Genomic DNA, 24,257 nt, shown 5'->3' with positions numbered 1-24,257 from the left:
AAGGCTATTATCCAGAAGTAAATGATTTAATAATACGACTGAACATGAATAAATAACATTTGTTTAATTATATAAGGATAAAAACAAACGACAAACGCATTAAGGAATTCAATATTTATGTCTCGGGGGCTCAACAAACAGTCAAGTCACATGCACAAAGACATCTAGACAAGCATTCGTAGATCACACAAATGTTTGTCCTAAGCGGGGATCGAACATGTGGAGTGCGTTTGTCGTGGCGACCTCACCCACTCGGATATCGACTGTACAGTCGATGTTTAACAGAGGTCGTTATTCTGGCTGAGATATTGTGATATCTATTGTTATCAAATTCACGCGTAATTAATTTTCAATCAAGACTCGTTGGTTTGTGTAATCGTGTCTCAGATTCTATATCGCGAAACGCGGATATTAGTTTAAGCTGATTTACTTGATTTAGATAACAATATTAATAATGTTTGGTTGAACTATGTTTAGAGAATTGAGAGCATTTAACAGTCAAAGCTTTGTATTGATAAATGAGTGATTAGCAGGTGACAGCGACCTCAGCATTCTTTCATTTAACGACTTAAACAAATCAGTACTTCAAATGGAAAAATAAATCTACTTTTACTATTTTTTCGCGTTTTAATTTTAGATAAAATAGGTTCGCAGGTATCATGGTCAGGTATCATGGTCACGGGCAGACTAACCGGGTATGATACCTGCAAAGGTAGTTTTATTTTAATGTCTAACATTCGCGTAAACCTAAGAAGTGGTTTCTTAGGTTAATGGAAAAATAACGTGAATGACTAATGATATTATCATATCAGCTAACAAATTATAGAAGCACAACAAAAAAATACACGAAAATCGGATCCGAAATCTCGAAGTACCAGCAAACATACATAAAAAGCACCTTTAGCAACATTTTACGAAACAAACCGCATTGATGAAAGTACCACAGTATAATGGAACCAGTATCGCAGTAAAATAAAACATAAACATATACCATGCATGTTTATCGCGGATCGGGAATCCTGGATATAGCTGAGACACTTCATACACACGACAGCACAAGTCTCTGAAATCCGACTTCAGTTTACAAGTTATTATGGCCAAACTCCAAAGAGGTTAGTATACGCATCTTTGGAAACTCGCCTTTAATAATATCGTCGGGTATTGGTAACTTACGTTGCCATATGTATCTAATAGTAAAGACGGTTTTATTAGGCATGCAAACTCGAAGTGATGGGTAGCTCCCTAACCGATCAGGTTGTCGAGATTTCAGCAAGCTCTGTGGATGCCATTAGGGCTGATGGCTGCCGGACCAGCTGGCTGGCAAAGCAAGGAACATGAACACATTTTAGTCAGGTAAAGTCTGACATTCCCTTCCGCTCAATCCAAAGCAGCAGGAGTCTTCTCTTGATATTCCAACCCAATAAAGACATGCAAACTCGTAAGACATTCTAATTCACATTGTTACAGAATTGCGTTCGCTTATATTGCTAATATCGGCGAGTATGCGAAACTTGTGTTTCCTCTTGTACTGACCAAAGAAGGTTTTACTACGAATTAAGGTCCAGCACTTCACGAAGTATTGATGCAAAATCAGACAAGAATGTGGCTTGAAGATATTTAAAGGGAAGTTACTACGAGACCTGTAGGAAACTTTTTATTAGATCAAAGGCTTAGTAAGAATTTCGTGGCAGCTAGATTGAAATCCTCTTAACCCATAAGCTGGCGACCGCTTTGATAAACTTTCTGAAGTACTTCGAACACCTTTTAAGGAATTTTCTGAGCACTTATGCTGATGTAGGGAAAATGTTTGATTTCCTTTTCATGTCGTAACCTACTTTATTAATTATATATCACCAGCCTTTTTTGTCCCTATAGCTGGGCATAGGTTCCTTTGTGTATAGGGAAGTTTTGAGCATTGATCATTACGCTAGCTTACTGCGGTTTTGCGATTTAAGATACTAATATTTGGAATCAAGGTTTTTACCAGTTTTACCTCTACCGTTACGTATAACTGTAAAAAACTCATTAGTACATTGGTACTTTGCCTGCGTTGTGATTGAACCTGCACCTTGTGCATACCGGAAGGCCACCACGATTATTAATAAAAGTGAATAAACTAATACTTGCTGTGAATTTGATCGTATGCTGGGGTAATAAATAGCAAATAGCGACTTCACAAAAGTAAACATTCCATATTTAAAATTGAAAACATTTTTTAAACTACGTAGTGCCTGCGGTTCGTTAAACTAAAACCGCAATATTTTTGATGAAAACAGTTCAGAGAATTTATATTTATGGCGGCAATAAACAAAGGTATCATTGTTCTCATATTTGCAAACATTTAAACTACATATTATTATTAAACGAAACACTGAAAGAAAATGATGAATTTCATTTTGCTACGAGCATATGAATAGGACGTACAATAGGTGTATTTTTGTTCGTTACTCTATTGCCTGTACCACGAGCTTTCCAAATACAGCAAATTTCGTTGCGGAAGCGAGACAGTTATACTCTCAAGGTATTGCCATCTCCTTTTCACACAAGCGACATTATACTTTTAAGAGTTCTTGATACAGGTATAGTACATTACAACCGTTCTGGTTGTTTCTAGTGTAATTTATGTTTGGTACACAGTACGGTTGGACGGACGTCTTCGGTCAGTTGTGAGTGCGACGTGAATAATGAGGTTGGTGATAATTAGGTGTGTTAGAACGTTTTAATTTTTGTTTTCATGGAAGTTATTTCAACTGAAAAACGTATTACTTTAGTTTATAAATATACTAGCAGTATTTTCGTATCGTAAATGTGGAAAGCAACTGAAAAATTAAATTAAAAAACCTCTCTTCTTTTAACACAAGGTTCATTATCTGTGACTAAATGATAAAACTCAGACAAAGGGAGGACCCAATAGTTGTATATTTATGATAGAATAAAATAGAATTTAGAAGTTGATGATAAATATTAGGGTTTTGGCGTGACAATGAATTATTAAAAACAAATGATTTATTAGAGACAATTACGGAAAACATTGCAAAACAAGTCTATAATTGCAGGATGGTGGGATAATCTAATTATTATAAATCAATATCTTATTTTGAGTGAGCATTTTTAGGCGATCTGCACTTATAATAACCTTTTCTAGTTTTTAGACCCATTTAAGCTACATAGACAGTCTCAATCAATATAAAAAAATATTATAGAGCATATACATACTCACTACGACACTCAGCAGAGTACCAAAAAAACCTTTCAAGCTGTCTTAACCAGACTTTCCATCTAAATCAACATTAATTTTAAGTGCAAATACAAAGAGAATCTCTTTATTACCTCGTTTTGATACATCGTAAATTCACGAGCCTGGAACCCATCATTTACAATAAGGAACTTCATAAGTAGTTATTTTCACTTATTATCATGCACATTGAGAAAATGGAGGATACTTTTTTAATAACGTCTTTACGGCAGCGGTCGAAGAATATTAATTTTGTTCGTGTGAACTTTGAGTAGCTAAGTTGTTCTTATAGCGGTTGTTTATTGCTAGTAGCTTCTTTGTGGCTTAGGGAGTAATGTGGTGGAGGATGGTATTTTTTTCTTTAGGATAGTTATGGTGGAAGGTTATGGGGGTAAGAATAAGCTGGATTTTTAACCAGCAGTTCTACTTCCGAAACGAATCCTGATTTAATTTCAATTTGGGCCTCGATTTGGTCCTGAAGTAGGTCTATCAAACCAACTGAATTTCAATGTAGATTCAAGTGTAGTTCTTATTAATGCCTCTTCACGAATTAGCGCTACTGTCGGTGTCGACACGACTTCCACGTGATTCAAAAAGGTTTTTTACAAGATTACAAGATAAGTTCAAATCCGGCGACATACAACCTCGGCTTTAAAGTATAGACGTATTGAATTGCTTGAAATACATAAAGAGTAACTGAAAAAGTAGTGACGACCGGTAGTCCATTGATTTGAGTAACTTAGAGGTGATAAGATTAACTTCATGTTTGCTTAAAACAACGAAAAAGTCTTATAACATTGAGTACACAACTAAAATCGTGGAACATACATAGAGATGGTTCGGTTACCTCTGAGTTTCTTCTTTTGCTGAGCAACTGGCTGTCTGAAATTCTTTAGAAATCTTGTCCGGATTTGAATAATTTTCCCATTAAGGCAGATTTTTTTTTTTAGGAAGCTTGTTCTCTTCTAAAGAAACTGAAGACAAAATAAGTCGTGCCGAACAGCTAGGTACAATCAAATAAATAAAATAATAATAATACAACAATCCAATGAAACTTAATAAGAAACAATCCCGAGAATTTGTTTGTATAAGTCCAGGTATACCAATTTATTGGCAAGCTTTCTAACAAATTCGATAGCTTTTTTGGGTCTTACTTAAATCAATGAGATACAATTGAGAGAAGAGCCGCCTTGACAATGGCCTTCATTAGTTGTGATTTTGTTTGTGATTCGTCGCGACAGTTTTGACGAAGGTTATTCACGATTTCAAAGAAAGACAATAAAATGGCGGCCGGGCGAGAATGTTATCAAAATGTTGGGTTGAAGGAAAATATAGTAGGATTTAGAGTGGGATTTCGTTCTCTGTACTAATGTCAATCAATTTGGGTAGGTATAGGAGATGGTCGGCCTTATCAGATATCCACGATGACTGTGTTTCTTTCTGAAAGTCCAATCCAGCCCTCGTAGATTGAAATGACGCATTTTTTAAAGATTCCTTTTGCATCTAAAATACTACTGGTTCATGAGGTGTGACTAGGCATTAAACGCTAACTTTTCTCTAGTGGGTCATGTAGCTAGAACAAATCAACTGGAATTTACGGATAGCAATGTGGTGCCCCGAGTTCGTACTCTCGGGCCTATTTTATTATATTTTCGACGAACCTAAACAATAGGATTGTTAACAAATATTACTACCGAATAATTTGGTCTGTGCCATTAGTACGAATTTGAATAAAACAATTTATTGCTTCAATCATAAGAAATTTCAATAAAATCTTAAAGAATTTGGACGCTGACTAATAGAAGATGAGAAACTTGATTAACAAGTTATAAAAATAGAAATAAGAATACAATAAAACACGCTTATCCAGTTTTTGCGTTTGATGATTATGAGTCAATGAATACAATGTTATTTTATAAAGTATGCAATTAATTACAGATTATAAAAAGGAAATAATACTTGTGGTATTGGGATAAATAATCTATACTAATATATAAAGCTGAAGAGTTTGTTTGTTTGTTTGAACGCGCTAATCTCAGGAACTACTGGTTCGAATTGAAAAATTATTTTTGTGTTGAATAGACCATTTATCAAGGAAGGCTATAGGCTATATAACATCACGCTGCGACTAATAAGAGCGAAGATACAATGGAAAATGGGGAAAATTCTAACCACGTGGACGAAGTCGCGGGCAACAGCTAGTTAACATATAAAGCTGAAGAGTTTGTTTGTTTGTTTGAACGCGCTAATCTCAGGAAGTACTGGTTCGAATTGAAAAAATATTTTTGTGTTTTATAGACCATTTATCAAGGAAGGCTATAGGCTATATAACATCACGCTGCGACTAATAGGAGCGAAGATACAATCGATCACGTGGACGAAGTCGCGGGCAACAGCTAGTGAATTAATCAATCACAACGGAGATGTATAAAAAATATTATTTATTCAAATGTTTTTGCTCGCAAGGTTGTCGGTATTGTATTGTAAGCTTTTGTAGGTAACTGTATACAGAGTAAACTTTGACCTGAGTTAAGATTATGTACCGGATATAGTAGGTACCCATCACGTAATTTGCAAAAACAAAGCGGTGGCAAAAAGTGCGCAGTTTTTGTTGTATGCATAGTTTGCGCATTGTAATAATACAATAAAATTAAGGTCGTTCAAGGTTTTTAGGCATTAATTCTGTCGCTTCTTTTAAAGACTTTAGTACTTTTCATTACCTAATCTAAGTTATTTGTTATGAATTTAGTGGATACTTTCACACCATGTTCTTTAACGAGTACATAATTGGACTAAATAAATGAACAACAATTGGCCATAATTTAAACGAGTAGCTAACTACAACTTTACTGCACTGACATAATTTCTTCATATTATTCAAACCCAATACACTTTAATAAGATAAGATATTTTTAAATTTTAAGTTAATTATAAAGTCTGCTTAATTAAAAGGTAATACTAATCCCAAAAACCTAATTAAACAATGCAAAAAATGAGTAATTTTCTATCGTTAAATAAACAGAATTAATGATTAGATTAGCATCGAACAAGATTCAGGTAATTGAACGGAAATGCCGAGGCGAGGTGAGGGTCACCGCGGTTCCGGAGCGTCTTGGTTCACAGCGGATTAATAATGGTGGGGCCACGAGACCAGCGCCCTGATAACTTTAAGTTTCGATAGATTTATGAGGTTTGTCAAAAGTGAGGTAAATAAATTGATAGCTGACTTGGATCTCCATGTTTTCCTATATGAGCTACGTTCAATTAAATAGGTAAAAAAAACTTTGATTTGTAGCAGGCAGGCCCGCGGGTAACAGCTAGTATACAAATAGGTATATAGGAAAAAAAAGACATCGACAAACTGTCTTTACAGCCATAACGTCTACTAAACATGATTTGATGATCATGATGACGTTCTCAGTGTCACAAAATCAATAAATCAGATGCTAGGTTTAATGGCAGTTTAAAAATGGTCACCGGCCAAACTGTCTACAAAATACATCCTTGTGTAGTATTGACTCATATGATGATTAGTATTGTAAATTATTTACAGTTCTCTTAATATCATCATAATCTCATGTATTTGAAGGTTATACAAGCCAAATCATTTGCATAGTCATATTCATAACCAGTTTTAAGAACTGTTATTATTTAGATTTCAAAAATATAATCAATGTGAATGAAACAAAATTCTACGATATATATTTCAATATGATTTAAAGTTCTTAAGATAAAGAAGCTTGCTGACAAACGGACGGACAGCGGAGTCTCGTTTATAGGATACCGTTTTTACTTTACTGTACTTTTTTCTTAAATAAAACAGTATTTACTATTATTTATTACTCGTAGGTGTTGTAACCTTTTAAACAGATTATAACTTATTTGACAGTAAGTTAAGTGTAGGTTAATACTTAACATTGTAAGTTTAGTTTCTACTTACTACAAATAAATTTTATATATAAGATCTACTAATATTTTAATGCTGAAGAGTAAATTTGTTTGTTTCTTTGAACTATCTAATCGCAGGAACTACTGGTCCGATTCGAAAATTGAAGTTTTATATACTTATCGCATTTATTGCTATAGGACATATACTATCACGCTATGTAATATAATTTTGTAAAAATCAGGGCAAGTTGCGTGTAATCAAAAATTAACGAAACGATTTAAAAAATCTTAATTAATGTTCTGAACCACGCGAACGAAGTCGCGCGCAACAGCTAGTCAATCGATCATGGTACCATAACGAAAAAAGTAATTTATCATTTTTTTCATAATTAACTGATGACGTGATGTCAAAATCTATTGACCTGACTCGTAAGTTAATAGGAACATAGTTAAGTTATTCATACATTTATTTATTAAAAATGTATTTATGTAAAACTTCTGAAAGTATCTTGAGTCTTGTATTAATTTTAACATTTTCTTCTTTTTACACACATATCGTTTTCATTATTCTCATTGTAATTATTTACTCGTAATTGTAGCTCATGGCTAAACTGCTACAACGCAAGTTGGTCGACCACAGGTTAAGCTTCACTTGATACGGTCGGTCCGTAAAAATATCCCGGATCCTTTCTACTGCATGAGCTATAGTCACGGGATCCCCGCGCATACACTGCGACCACATTGATACATCACATATTATTCTTAATATGTTTACCCATCAGGTATTGAAATATAGCATTAAAGCTTGTAAACTTAAACATAAAGGAATTACTTTTACCACCATTTTTATTCTAAAAGCGTAGCTCCAATTTTGACTTTGAAACCAATGTGATGAAAACAATAGCACAATACACAGACGTGAGATCTATCAGGCGAAACACCGCAGTTCTATTCCAAGTGCGTATCCTGCCTACCATGAAACCTTAATGTAATAGTAGCGCAGCTGTAAAAGAGAGATGGCGCTCTACATTGTGTAATGCACTGTCTCTTTCCAACAACCGGAACAAAAATACTTTAAAACGTGAGAGGGTAGGGGGGTGTAATCTGCACTGAGACATTCAAAAACAATATCAATTGCGGTAATTGTACAGCAACATTTACGCAAAACAATTTGCATTCTTGAGAACTGGCGACAAAGTTTAATGCGAACGTAATGTGTGTAATTTCAGCGAACGCTATTCAAACAGCTGGCATTGTGTACAACGAACTTATTTACTTGGTTAGTTTGATGCAAGGGTTCAGAGTTTCTACTGCTTCTAAGCGTTGGACTTTAAACAGTGGGGGTTAAGATTGTTCAGAAGTTTTGCTTTGATTTGGGTTGTTTTTAAAAGACAATTAAGAGGAAATTTAAAGTATGATTGGAATACGTAATAATATTTAAAGATGTCCCACTTCTGAGAGAAAACTTATAACAATGTACAGATTTACTAAGTTTAGTGACTCCCAGACTCAGGACAAGTATTCGTTAATCCCACCAATATCCTACGCAGTGATCGAACCTGCGAGGTTCGGCTATCCAATTTTAAAATGTCCGATATTTTTAGTCCAAAAATTGGCTCACTAGTAGCGCCACAGATTACAAAAAACTGTCAAAAAAACAAATAATATTAATATAAATAATGAGAATGATAGTAATAAATTACGTCAATGTATCTCGCTTATCTAAGGGCCCGATATTGTACGTGATCCTCGGAATCTGGTCAAATCGTAACCTTTTTATACCGGTATGCTTTATAATATTGTAGACCACTGTTTCTTAATTTATGTAGGTGTATGGTACGGCTGTTGTTTAAAAAAGGGTATTTATCGAGAAAATACTTTTGCATTTACGTTCTATTTTTGTGTTATTTTTAATGTGAAATGACTTTTCTGGAATACCATGCTGTGGTTCATATGGTGGTAAATTTTGTAAAAATATAGCAATCTAGTTCGTTCCTCCATGTTCTTCTGGGCCTACCAAGAAATGTCTTTATGTTTTTTTACAACTGTTTGGACATCCGAACAGGTTGTAGTCTAACCTAAGTTCAGTATCAGTAGAATAACCTAAGTTTTGTTAGTGACAAGTTAAACAGGAGTAAACTGTTTATTTTGTACAATTCATCTTAGTACTCAGTAACAACATTTCATTCCAAAATAATCAAGTTCCATGCTCCTTAAATTAATTCTGTCGATAACAGATTATTTCAAAGACAGTTTTCCTATTAATAGTTACTTAACTTTGATACAAACATAACGACTTCTCAGTTCATCTACCTGTTAAAGTGAAAAGTGGGAGCGAGATGGGGCTCTATAAAATGTAGTGCGCTATCCCGCTTCCACTTCTGCTACAATTTCTCATTTACACGATAAATTGGTAAGGCTAGAGGTCGTTTAATGCTCCAACTTAAATTAAAACAGTCGCTTTGTCTTATTTACTTTAAAGGTTTCTTTTTACCGTGTAGAGTGCCAATTGTGTTGAATAAGTTTAAACTGGAAACTGTAAGAAATTGTTGTCAAACTATTTATCGGATGAGATTGGAAAAACATAGATTGTTGTCTGAGAGAGGTGTTCTAAATTTTGAGATTGTAAAAAAAATAACTACGTTTTAAGGCGCATAGCACGAATAAAAAAACATTCAATATTATAAAAACTTTCATGAGGTCAATTCATAATAGCATAATTGATATCGGCTTACTCACGAGTATTTATCGGGATTCCCGACTTCGAATATAAGCTAAACTGAACTGACTAAACTGAAATTTACAATCCCGGAGAAGAACAAAAGAAACTAGTCAAGAATAGCTTACTACAAATAATTCGCATGCTCTCACATGGGTGCGTTATCAAACATTTTTACTTTTTAAGACACTGCATTCAAACTATACATCACACAAAACGAACACATTCGAATTAAACTAACAGAAACCACAAAAGTCACAGATATCTAACAATAAATATAACAACACAAACATTCGAATTTTCGAATTAAGCGAACAGCATTTTAATCACAATATACCTTGCTCCAATCTTAAGGAAAGCAAGAAATCAATCTAAACCGACAGTTGCGCTTCGTACTTATTTCGCAAACAAAAACTTTGATTAGACGAACTTCGTAAATGCAAAGCCAACTTCACGGCTTATCAGGCGATTCCATCTTCGAGCTGACTGAGATAAGTATCTACATTTGTATAGGAAATCTTCTATCTTGTTACGTAAGATAATGAGGAGATATTGGTGAAAAGGTTAGATGTCGAGTTTTCTGTTAGGGAAGAGATGGTTTTTGAAAGCATACTCTTTAGTCAGGTATATATCTTTATACTAGCTGTTGCCCGCGACTTCGTCCCCGTGGGTAGAAGATATAAGTTAGGATTTATACCTGCCCTGTTTTTTTTACATTTTCCATTGTATCTTCGCTCCTATTAGTCGCAGCGTGATGGTTTATAGCCTAAAGCCTTCCTCGATGAAAGGTCTATTCAATACTCAGTTCAAAAAAACAAACAAACTCTTTAGCTTGAAAGATTAGTATAGATGATATAATAATCTATACTCTATACTAATATATAAAGCTGAAGAGTTTGTTTGTTTGTTTGAACGCGCTAATCTCAGGTGAATGATCTATTCAACACAAAAAATCTCTTTGTGTTGAATAGATCATTTATGAAGAAAGGATATAGGCTATATAACATCACGCTGCGACTAATAGGAGCGAAGATAAAATGGAAAGTGTGGCAAAAACGGGGAAAAATATTCATCTTCGAGGGCTTCCGTTCAAAAATTCCTAACTTATATCTTCTAACCACGCGGACAAAGTCGTGGGCAACAGCTAGTTACATATATATCTTTTAAAACATCTCCCAAACTAAGGAGTTCAATCGTTCTGAAAAAAAATACTGTTTATTTTTTCTGCAACTTTGGTGTAACAAATATGAATGAAACAGCCCTAGTTAATAGTAATTAACGTCTGTGTTTAGATTGTCTTTTTTCTCCCTGATTAGGGCTGATTATAACAATTAATATCAGCATAGCTCGAACAGTGTCGATAACACCAATTTTCAAAATATACATATATTGAAATTTAAAACTTGAACATCAATAACATAATTACATAAATTAAATTTACTCGCTTAGCGTTTGAATCATACAAGCGACATGATCAAAGGCTAACTCAGGAAAGCGTTCATAAATCACACAAAAGCTTGTCCTACGCGAGGATCGAACCTACGACTCGTAGCGAACAGTGGATTTGACGTAGAGACATTTACCGCTCAGCTATCCGTGTATTCGAATGTGAGCTATGCCCAAGTGACCTGAAGATCTACCTCCTTCAAAGTAATTAATATTACGTACGAAATAGGTATAATTTACAATTAGTATCAAGTTATCAGCTTTTGATAAAACGTATGATCCCAATACCGGACAATGTATAATAAATTATGCATTATTACGATTCGTTAATAAAATTATCATTGCACGAAATCACTAGTACAGGTACTTCACTGGATGTACCGGCAACAGTTTGATGTAAACGCCTTTATTGCAAGGTAGTAAGATATATTTTCGAACTTACTTTAGGAGATTTATTACATTATGCATTTAATGAGATGGCAAAGGTAAGGTTATCACTATCATTTTTGTTACGTGTTTTTGGTTAACACGTAATTCATAAAGGATGTGTGGCTGGGTGATTCTCCAGAAAAAAGTAAAACAAGTTAAAAACGTCATTATCCTCACCACACTTTTGATACTGCAGATTGATGTATTCTATATTATTTTTATCCAAGTTCGTAAAGTACTCAGACTACTAATAGATGACTTAAAAAATATAAACAATTTAGTACTACAGTTACTTAGACCAGTTGGTGAGGACAATGACGACGTTAACTTGTGTTATTTTTTTCTGGAGAATCACCCGGCTACGAAATACAGGACGGTGAATTGACCAAACAAAAAAAGATTTATTTTTAAACAAAACCCGCACTAAGGACTTCCTTCTTGTAATTATTTCAGGTTTCACTTTTTTATTAGTGTAAACTAAAAGTTTTCACTTCGCGTATGTGAATAGACATCTAGACTCAAAACAAGCATTGTTTGGTCTTACGCGGGGATCGAACACGCGACACGTCGCGAGCACTGAGTTTCGCCTGCTGACATATTATATGCCACTCGGCAAAATACATTACTGGATGCCAGAATTTGAACATACGTAATTCGACTTGACAGGCCAACGGTCATACCACTAGGCTATCAGTGACTCGAACAAAGATCCTTATCCTTGTTTAATTAACTTATAAGATTTTAAATAATTATATTCCATTTAAATTGATATAAACCTCAGTCTTGCCCAACTGTTTGTAACATCTTTTTAACACTTACTTTCCAAAAATCGTATAACTCCGGGCCAAAACGAGAATAATAATACGACATGATATTTTCTGTTTTACAACTCCTAACCCTCACCATGTCAAGTCTGACCGCGTTTATACTTTAGGTAAAGTAATCACTTAGGGGTAAGCTTGGCCCGTCAGGAACCCATTGTGGACTCAAAAGCGCGTGGTATAGGGTTAAGTATGCATTCGTAATATGACCTAAAAATATAACAATGACTATGTAGTTTAGTTTTTTTTTTTAGCAGGGATACGTTTTTGTAAAGAATTTCTGTTTGTGGTATGTAATTGTAGCAATGCTTGGCAAAGGCCTCTTTATATAGAAGAACAATGATTGCTGAACACCATGCTTCCTTGCAATTAGATTGTAATTTTTTAATTTCAGAAATCTTATCAAAAAAATATTTTTAATTTATCAAGTATTTAATGTCTTCAGCAAATTATGTTTTTAGGCATAACTACCATATTAAAGTGCTTGTCTTCCTTATTTTTGAATATTGTAACAAAATAAAAAACAACAATATTTTTAAATAGATTTATATTTATATAGATATTCTCTGACTCTAGTTGACATACGTACCACTTCATTAGAAAAGTCTTTATATATTGAAGGGTTTAATCGTCAGTACTCAGGCAAGCACTTAGCCCACTACTTAATTAGTACAATCACGCAGCAAAGTGATTAGGCACCATATTCATTTATACGTATGCAAAAATTTGCAAATGTAATAGAAATAATTTCCATAAACACTTAACATTGCTGTACAGTAATGTCCGAGTTACTTAAATGTCTTGTGACCTCCAAAAGTCATTAGGTCAAGGTTAAGAAAGTTGTATTTAAAAAGCAACGTTGTGTCAAAATTAGAATAGAATCTAGATACACGGTAGCGTGTCGAGCCAAGTTCAAGTATCAGATGGCGAGCAGCACCGTGTGTAATATTTATGCTACTTACCAAAGCGTAGCTTTTTCTTGTTAAATATATTCCAGTACATTTTGAAATCACTCTTTGCATTTCACTAACTTTAAATAGATATAATATTAGTAAACTTAGTACTGTCTGGAAGTAGGGCAAATTATTGCTCTATTTATTCTCTTTAGTTCTGCAATCATCTCTCCTTTTCAAGGAAAAACGGAAAATTCCCGGCGAAAATCCGTTCATGGAATTCATATATTTTAAACATTACAATCACTCAAATATTTAAAAGGGAATTAAACTTAAAACCTTCTTCCTATTACAGCGAAAAACTAAAGAAAAATACCAACAATATACACTGACCAATCAATTATACAGCCTGAATTGTTTGCATTTAATTAATTCAAATTAGATGCCAAACCTCATATTTTATTTAGTTGAGCGGTGACAAATGACTAATGCCTACACGGGAATGTACTTTGAGATCGATGAGTCACTGCTTCTGAGGACCTTGGACTTGTAAGAATTCCAATTTTTGTATTTCTCTACAAATATTTTACAGATATTAAACAGGATAGTCAGGAAATGCAACTTATACATATAGTCAGGAAACGTAATATAATAATATGTTTTGTTTAAGTAAATAAATAAATCGATATTTTTACCTACACACAAACGAAAGGTCGCCAAGCAAGAATTGTGATTAAGTTTTACAACAGTGTCATAGTTTAAAGTCGAAATGTGACTCCTAAACTAGGCAAAAATCCTGTATTTAAGAATTATAAGAAACGATAAGCTTTTGGAGCTGTCATAACATGTGATATGGTCAGAGGCAGAATAAACCTTAATTCTATGTTTTCAAATCATATGTGGTCATTATAAACGTGAAACTTACGACTTACAGATAGTTTTGTTTAGGATTTTAAGGAGTATCAAAGAGCTATTGAGTTTTACTATTGAGTGTACCACAATTATCAATCCCAACAATCTAACATAACGACTTTTACCGTACCACAAGCTCCCCTTTCACACAGAGTTTACCCAAAATATTTTCCGATCGAATATAGATTTTATAAACATCAACATATGTGTTTGTAGCCACAGATGTGCATGATATATTATCTAAATGTAAACTCCATTATGTAAATATTAACTGATAATATTTACTTGGACAATGGACACGTTCCACGCTACTACTAAGGTCGGGATAGACGATCCTTTCAAACGAAATTTATTTGTTTTCGAATTTTCGAGCTTTTAGTAAATAAACCTGTTTTAGAATTTAATAGACCGTTGTCTATTTAAAAGTTACTTCAAACTGCTAACGTTACCTTTATATATATTGAGTCTATTATAAGTATTATTATATTAAGTCTGCTTGCATAAGGAATGGTATAAAAATCTCCAATCGGAATTTGTCAGAATCCGCCATCTTGAAAAAGGAGTCAAATACTTCTAGCTTCTATAGTTTAATAGGAATGACGACTGGGTATAAAAAGAAAAAATCTCATTAGTCCCTCAGTTAGATAATTGAAAAGTATTAGACACGTATTTTTTCCTTTTTCAGGAAAACTAGAATTGACAAAGATTAACTGTTTTAAAGTTTAGGAGAGGGAGCTTGTGACGTAGCGATATGGTAAAATTTATACACAATCGTGACGTCACGCGTAAGTTTCATTCACTGTAATTTGGTTAATTTATGTTTGCGGGACAAATAAAAAAATACGTATCCATTATTATATAAAAAACTACAAGACGGACACTGCAACAAAAAATAGTAATAGATAAATGCCTTAGCATTTAGCATGCAGGAAAGTCTGCTTATTGCAACTTTTCAACGGTCAAAACTGCCTCCTACTCTTTCGGGCAGTTTGAAAGATCGTGTGTCTCAACCTTAAGGGTGTAAGAAGAATCCGTTGGAACGTGAATCGATGTTTGTATTAAGTTTATGATGTTAACAGTTCTCACATCAGAGGTTGGTATTTTGTGAACTCGTGGATGAAAGGTCGGGGTTAGTTTGTTAGTTCTAGTTTTATTGCTGTCGGCAATATAGCCTCTTGATTTCCCAAAATTTGTCGAAGAGAGCCCTTTATTGTTGGAGGTTTGGAATTAAAATTTAAATAGATAAGTTCTTATAGTTGGTGGTTGTGTAACTAATATAACAATATCAAGATCTTGTACAAATTTTAAGCGATTTCTATTGTCTTGTATTTTTTTTAACACAACCATCTGCGTAGGACAATTATTTGTATGATCCACGAATGCTTGTCTTGAGTCTGGGTCATCTGTGTGCATGTGACTTAAATGTTTGTGAACCTCCAAGATACAAATTTATTAGTACGGGAAATGTATTAAAAGAGACAATTACCAGAAGTTGGCCAGGACAGTTTGAGCATTTATCAACACGCCAACTCAATGCCGGTTGACGATATCATATTCCAATAATTGGGATCCAAGATTCCTTTTTTTTCCATTCCATTTTTTTCTTAAAAAAAAGTCACAATGTTACTTTCCCTGCGTTGGGATGGAACCTGGATCTTGTGCATACAAATCCAAACACAAAACCGCAAGTCCACTAGAATACTTTTACATACAAATGTTTTATAAGGTCTCAGGGAACCCCTTAGAATATAAATTGTGCAAAAAGTAATATCATCCCTTACGGTGGGTGCACATCGAGTGCCAAGTTACCAAGATGGATGGCATTCCGTTCAGAATCTACCTCAGACCATATGTATATTATGTTCCTGAATGATTTTAAATTAGGTGCATAAAGTTCAGCTGAATGAATATTATATAATTCATTTTTCTTCTCTATCGTGTTGCCCAGGTAACTGGGTTGAGGAGGTCAGATAGGCAGTGGTTCTTTGTAAAGCGCTGGTACTCAGCTGAAACCCGTTAGACTGGAAGCTGACCCTGAACATAGCTGGGAAAAGGCTAGGCCGATGAATTTCTTTTTATTTTCATCCTCGCTCAGCAGAACGGATAGCCGATTGGTTGAGTACCTACCACTTTCTGTGGATTTACGAATGCTTATCCTGAGTTTGGGTGTCTGTGTGCATGTGACTTGTGAGTTTGAGAAAACGTTTTATATAAAGCAATGTAGAAGAAAGAAGCGGACACAGAAGTTACCCAGATTTGGATCAAATATTTGTAAATGACACGAATGCGGTGTGGTGACCTTGGCACCTTTAGTTTAAGTTGACCATAGATCATCAAGTGTATGCCCTTGCAGAGTATTAAAATTTTCGAATATTTTTTGTCAGATCAGAAGTCGGGGAGCAGGAATTCCAAAATGACCTAATCTAAAACTCTGTGAAGTGCATCTAGCAAGAATAATAAAAGTCATAAAACAAAAACATTCGTAGCATAAAAATGAAACTTTTTTAATAAATGTTGTGTCCTCAATATTGGCGCTTTGTATTTAATGTTGTCTATGATTTATCTCACCTTTTGGTTATTTAATAGTATACAATAAAGTAAAAATTTGATGTAAGGTGTGGTTCATAAAAATGGCGTTCGGCCTTATATGGCAAAAGCTTGAACGATGTCGCTTTTATATCGAGTATTTTTATTGAGCTAACCCTGCATTTTTTGTTAGAGCACGAGAAAATAAATTCTCAATTAAAACCCTGACATTATACGATCACAAAAATGGTTGTCCTAAGCGGGAATCAAACCTATGATCGTCGCGCACAGTGGGTCTGACTTGCTAACATATGCCACTCGTCTATGCGTGCAGTCAAAAACACTAATATTAAAATTGCTTTTATTTGAACTATCTTTCACCCTACACATTTCACCAATAGATATCGCTAGCATTATTCTCATATACAACTACATACAAAAAATGTAGGTATACATATACGACTGTTCTGAAAACTGTACAGCCCTGCTTATTACGAAGTCAGTCAGCGTAGATCACAAGTTTAGCTCTCACGAGACGAGCCTTCAATTTCCACCACGCATGCCTTGTTTTCACAACGTTCGCTTCCTGAAGTAGTTTTGTAAACTGATAACAAATAAATTGACATGTTTTGTTACAAAAGGAGGTTTTGTTCAATTATTTATTAGTATCTAGGTGTTGTCGAATCAAGGTACCTAACTTATTTTAACGACTTTACTTTAAGTAGACTTTAAGTAAGAATATAAAGTAATAAATAAATAAATAGACTTTTCTATAATTATAACTTACTTTAAGAAACTTTTAAATAAAACCGGCTACATGCGCAAATGCGGCAATACATGATCAAGGAAAATTTATATTGTCTATACATCTCTGGTGTCAAATGGACAGACGTCAAAGATTTAAGTGATAGGGTTGCGATTACCCTTTTATTACGTAGTCAAATTTAGATCAAGCTTTTGAAGGTACATAAATACTTATTTTAATGAATGTTATTGGCGGGGTTGGAGTCAATGGCAAACCACTCGCTTATTCGCGCAGTAAATATTCGATCCCTCTTTGAAAATTTAAACAACGAGCTGTCAATTTCTGTTTTCGTCATACCTATTTTATTGCGTTCCATCTGGTTATGTAAATTAAAGAGTGGCATGCATTTGCCGATTAGACAAGGACTTGTCAGCTTCAACGGTCATCTTTGATTCGTCAGAAGGATCGAATACTTGGTCCTTACTTCACGCAATTTTAACATACAGATTGAATCCCATAAAAATATCTAGCCATAGGCCTCTTGTTATGTAGCAAAAACTCCACATTTCAGAAATACACTACCATTATTTATCTACCCGGGTAGTAAAAGTTGAAGGCGTAGTACTAAACTATAATTACGTGAGCGTAGAAAATAAAATTAATTATTAAAGCTAGGTTCAGTGGTAACAGCAGACAAACGTTATGCCCGCTCGTAAACTGTAAACGGACCGCCTTTGTACTACACCGTCTTCTTCGTATATTTTACTTCTTGGAGTTCGGGTATGAATTAGTTATAGAGTGCAGGTCGAGGTGGGTGAGGTATGGTTTTAAGGTGTACAAAGTGCTTGTTAAATGATTGAAAGGTACATGTAAGAAACAGAGTAACTATTAATTTATTTATTTTAACTGTTTACAATGTATTGAATTACATATTTTTAGTAAATATAGTGATTGAGAATGTAAGGCTGTGATTTTAATAAAAAACAAATATTATATAATTGGTAGTTTACAAATTAAATAGTAAAGGCCAATAAATTAAATAGTATGTAATGTACGCAAAACCTATTGGTAATCGTTTATAAACATATATTAATGTAGATATATTCGATCCATTAGTTCCTAAAAATATGCATCATTCACGAAAACAACCTAATAGGACACATCATTCATCCTAGAAAATCATCTAAACAAATAAATTACCGAATATCGTTGGTTTTATCCAAACAAAACAACGCAAAGAGAACAAAACGTAGAAAAACAAATACAACTATTTTAAAAACGCCGCACTAAAACATAACACAGTAAAAACGAACTTCATCAACTAACAACATTTAAAAATGCTTATTTTACACGTATTAAATATTATATGTGAAGTAATATAAAATTTTATTGTACCAGTAGTTTGTAGTGCGCACCCAAAATATTACTTTTTATGGGCAAACAAATGTACTTTTATTTTGACAACTGACAGCTGATTCCGTTACAAACAATTAAATATTTTGAGAACAGTTTAATAGACATTCTTCAATAAAAAGGTAGCTACGAAAGAAAGAAACGATGGATGGATGGTGTGAAACGATAGATTGTGTGAAAGACAAGGCTGTAAGAGTGTTTCTTGTGAGATGACGGCCGATAGAAAGGTATGGAAGAGGATGACATGTTGCGCCGACCCCAAATAATTGGGATAAGGGGAATGATGATGATGATGATGTTAATAAACATTCTTAAATAATAAAGTAGGTACGAATATGTGACGGAAATATTTTGTTTTAGTAACAGAAAACAGCAAAAGATGATCAAAATCAGATGCAATAGTAATGAATGGAGTTCGCGTCAGCTATGCATGATGTCGAAGTGATTCAAAAGAATGTGAACCATAGTACCAGCTAGCTCAGTACAACCGAAAAAAGCGGTTTTGACGCGAACCTCGATCATTAGTACGTATTGAATTTCTGATTTTGACCTACTTTTGCGATTGATTGTATAAAATAATAATTGTTCAAAGTAGTTTGTCTGTAAGTGACGTTCGATCATCATTGCAGTATGAAGACACTGCCAAAAATGACGGATCCACTCAATAGATTCGAAATATAAAACAACTTAAAAAAAAACAAAATGATAAAAATAATAACCTTAAAAAACCTTAATACAGTTCAATAACATCAAAAGTATAATTTGTTTTGAGAGATTTAAGTAACTTTAAATAAGTGTTTTAAGCATTTTCGAAAGCGAGCGTCCTGACAAATTTATATTGTAAAGTCTATCCGCAGTTTTAAAAATGAAATACATATTTAGACAGGTATGCATTTTACGCCCGTCGAGCAAATACAGCTGCTCTAATTAATACTCTAAGTTTCAAGACAAGTTGTAATTCCTTCTTTCAAAGGTACCGAGGATTATAACTTTAGTTCTTAGACGTGAAGCTTGTCGCTAGTTCTGAGTTCTCGCTATTCACACAATAGCTAGATTCAAACAGCTTAGACGCTTAGTTAGACTAAGCTATCGGCTTTTCACACGAGCAATTCCATTCAGGAGTTTGAACCGATTTGATTGACGTCAAATTTATTATAGTGTGCAATTCGAGATTGTAGCTACATTTTCAAGTGAGTATTTTAAATTAAATATAAGACAGAGAAAAATCTGTTAGGCCATGACACAGATTTTCGAAAAATATTAGGTACGGGAAACAAAAAAAATAAGGGGATACAGTGATTTTTTCTCGTGTGACGTCACTTACCAGTACGCTTTTTACTAGCAAGTGATGTTTTTAGCCCCCAGTGTTCAGTGCTTTATCCTCCTTGCTTTTTAATGATGTAAGTACCGTATTCCCCTCTATATGGGAGACGGTTATCCAGGAGCATGACACTTTTGGTCTGGTATTATTGTATCAATTGACCTAACACTGTATGCCTAATCAAGCTATTAATTAGTAATTCCTTTAGGTCCCCTTGTACAAAAGTTCAGGAAAGGCACTATTTCGACATTTATCTTATCAAAAAAAATACGAAGATAAAGCGCTTAAAAGATTAAGACCGGGAGCGTGACGACACGCTTCGGTCAAAATTATAGCTATGAATGACGTCACGCGATATTTCCATTCACATTTTTCAAGCTTAGTTTACGAGACCAAAAAGAATACGATTTCGATTTCGGTACTTTCTTGACATTATCAATATTACGAATAATAAAAGTGATTGTAAAAATTGCCATTATCCTTTTTAAAATGTGATGTTAAACTGATGTTATGAGTTCATGATTAAGGGGCATTTTTAATATGCATGAATGTAAAAAAATGACAGTTCTAAGTCACGTCACTATACGACACGAAATTGTAATTTAGAAATATAATTTTCATACATTTCTATGGACGCTAGCGAATGCTAGAAATAAACCTTGGCACCTCTGGAATTCTGAGTTCTTTGACTACTACATATACTAGTTTTCAACGCCTCAACAAAATGACTCACATCCATGCTTCTTCTCGTGTAACCAAATTTGAGAATCTATCACCCATTAGAATCCAGGCTCTCCCAATTAGTTGTCTTTCAACGCTTATCAGTGGAGTCTTAAATTAAGAAAATACATGTATCTATAGAAAGTCGTATCAATTGATACTTTCCCAGCGTTGAAATCGCACCAGCACTTTATGCATACAAATCCAAGGTACTACGCCAAAGATTCCCATTCATAGCTTTGGGTGAGCAATGTTTCTCACAACTATAGTAAGTTCAAAAACTATAAATACCCCATGTAAGGAGAGTCACAACAATAAGTTATCCATTAATGGCTTCTGTAAAGGAAGCGTCCAGTGGTTGTTCTGTAACATGATAGGCCATACACAACCATACATCCCATACATCCCTAATAACCGAACACGAGGAAATCGGATACACCGAGAACAAATCTTGTTGCGTAGTTAGCGTGAGCGTGAGAATATGTTAATGCTTGAGGTATTGCCTATAACTTGGACCTTAGCGACTCACTTATGTGTCGGTTGTGCACAAGTGAATCGTTTGACGGGTAACTGAAGAAAAAGTGACTTGTTAGTCTAAGCGGGCTTCCCCGAATAAGGGCTTTGAAACGGGGAAAAAATATTGCTTGGGTATCTTCTTTGAGAATAGGTGGTCTTCGGAAGGTATTTTAGTCGTTGGCCAGGAATTAATATTCTGTCTGACATTAATTTTGACTCACCTATGAATACTAAAATAAGAGAGAGGTGATGAGGAACCACATTCTTGCATGCCTTCCGAAACATGTAAACTGTGATGTAATTTCTAAATCACACGCAACATTCGAAAATTCGGTGCGTGTGATCGGGATCGAACTTATGACTTTAGTATTTCTGCAATCTATCACATGCTAATCTATCTGTAACTGTTTGTATTTTTTTAATATAAACTTGTTGTCACATTACATCTTGAACTGAACACTGCAAGCGACTAACTACGAAAGTTAGTTAAAGTGGCCATACATAAACTGAAGTTCCTCCATATAGTTTATAATAAGCTCATGGGCTTGTGGAATAAGGTCGGTAATTAATTATAACGAGAGATACAAATGTGAATAAACTAGGAAAGTTGAAGCTTAACTGAAAGTTTCTAGTAATGTTAGCGAGATAAATTAAAAAAAACTTTGAGGTGCCTTTTTGTACTGCTTGTTAAAGTTGTTGTGTATACTCATTAAGACTGAATGTTTTTCCAAATTATAAATCAGGTAAGCATAAACAGAGAATTTAGTATAGAGGTTTTTAGGGCTGTTGGGTCTGTCGAAGCGAGACAACGCTCTACGTACTTGGTTGTGTCTCGCTTTTATAATGGCAAGGATCGTTTTTCATAAAGTTGATGGTACAAGTAGCGAGCCCCAAAACGCTGTTTGTTATTTTTATTACGTAAGTATTTATGTAGAGGGATCATCTAAATCATATTATTCGAACACAACGCAAAGCAATTTAGCTTTATCTTTAAATCTAGTATTATTTGCAGTCGGTTAAAGGCGAGGAAAAAGGTACACGAAAAAAAAACAGTTTGGTGACACAAATACGAATAAATTTGAGGACGTGTAAGCAAAAATTATAACGGTTCATGATATAAAGCCTGGTGACAAACGGATACACAGCGATGGCTCAATTTCGGATATTCTTCCTTTTTTACCCTCGGAAATCCAGAAATTCAAAACGACAAATATAATTTCAGCATCCCCATCCACTAAGGGCTTTATCCACCATATTTAATATCTCAATAAAAAAATCTATGTTTAAATACGCATTAGCAAAACCAAGTAAATATAAAATCCCTTTGTGAAATTTCTTATACTATAGATACACTTTAATTACATTTCAAATCTGAGAGAAGAAACAAATTACTACATTGTTCCTTTGACTTTCTGCATATTTCGTCTACAAATAAATTCTTCTTTTAGATATTTTCGAATTATATATCAAAGTTGTTTATTTGACATTGTAATAATATGTGATCTTTAGTAGGTGTGATTTAATAAATCATGTATCTTGTTATCATTGTTTTTTATGAATATGGATTTTTATTTGCGTACTCACCAGAAACCTATATAGGACCAGAAATGGGAAAAACATTGTCATTCTTTCAAAATACAATGCGCCAAAGACGTTAATGAAAAGAGCGGCGCTGACGCGGCGTCACAGCGACACGAGATACATAAGACTTTTTTTTTATTGAATTGACTGGCCTGTTGGCCCTGACGGCTACAAAGGTCGTGGGTTTGATTTTCACCCAGTAAATGAAGGTGTGATGTGCACGATCATTTGTTCCGTGTCTGGGTGTAAGTTATGTATAATATGTATGTATTTGTGAATATTTGAGTTATAGTTATAATTGTTTTATGATAGTTATGTAGGTAAATGTAGACAATCAAAGTGATTTATCCGTAACGAAATCAGAAATGTTACTACGGTTCAAAATCACCTCATAAAAAATACTTATCAAGAAAGTTTGTACAAAGGCAAGCCAAATAAACAAATAACAATCATATAATTATGCTCAGCTTTGTTCCATTAGCTACAAGTCGAAGTTCTAACGCTATTTATGCGGGAGCCAGCGAGACATATTTCATTAAGACTAACTTTAAGTTTCAGAAACGCAAGGATACTAATTTAGACTACATGTTTAAATCTTCTGTCCCGAGATATTTTAAATGTCGTCTGCGAATGAGAACTTTCTTCATAAACTATTCAAGTTTTATAATAGGCTTTCCATAGAAAATGTAATCATCGGATCAAGATTAATATGGGAGGCAGAAGGAACGATTTTAAAGGGTTTTTACAGGTAAAGCAGAGCCTTCGGCCTCGGCTGTCTCTCCTTATGTCAGCAAGCTGTTTTGTTATAAACCCTAATAGCTAGAGAATTAAATCTTTTACAGATGATGTATGTTATGATAGGTTCCCGTTGCCGAGTAATAAACATGGAAAGTAGAGTCATTAGTTGGATATGCGACAATTTTTTTTTATTTTGTATTTCTTTAGCCTACTTGTAAAGGCCCTTAGCTTCGCGAGTCCAACTTGTTATTAACCGGTTTTTATTTTTCGGTATATGCTACCGCATTCATTTGAATTTAATGTAACAAAGAATAACGGTCACGTAATCATGTTTGTTTTTTTTTCTGGTTTTTG

The 24,257-nt window shown here is 34.2% G+C and overlaps 1 protein-coding gene across 4 annotated transcripts in view; it reads right to left on the bottom strand.

The window, feature by feature from the left end:
- LOC113498465 (hemicentin-2-like) overlaps nt 1-24,257 on the bottom strand; it is a 147,043-nt gene that overhangs the window by 61,486 nt on the left and 61,300 nt on the right. The window lies entirely within an intron of this gene.

This window comes from Trichoplusia ni, chromosome 11 (assembly GCF_003590095.1).
Source record: "Trichoplusia ni isolate ovarian cell line Hi5 chromosome 11, tn1, whole genome shotgun sequence".
In the NCBI taxonomy this organism is placed as follows: domain Eukaryota; kingdom Metazoa; phylum Arthropoda; class Insecta; order Lepidoptera; family Noctuidae; genus Trichoplusia; species Trichoplusia ni.
The sequence above is the reverse complement of the archived record's forward strand: the minus strand, read 5'-3'. Positions and strand labels throughout refer to the sequence as shown.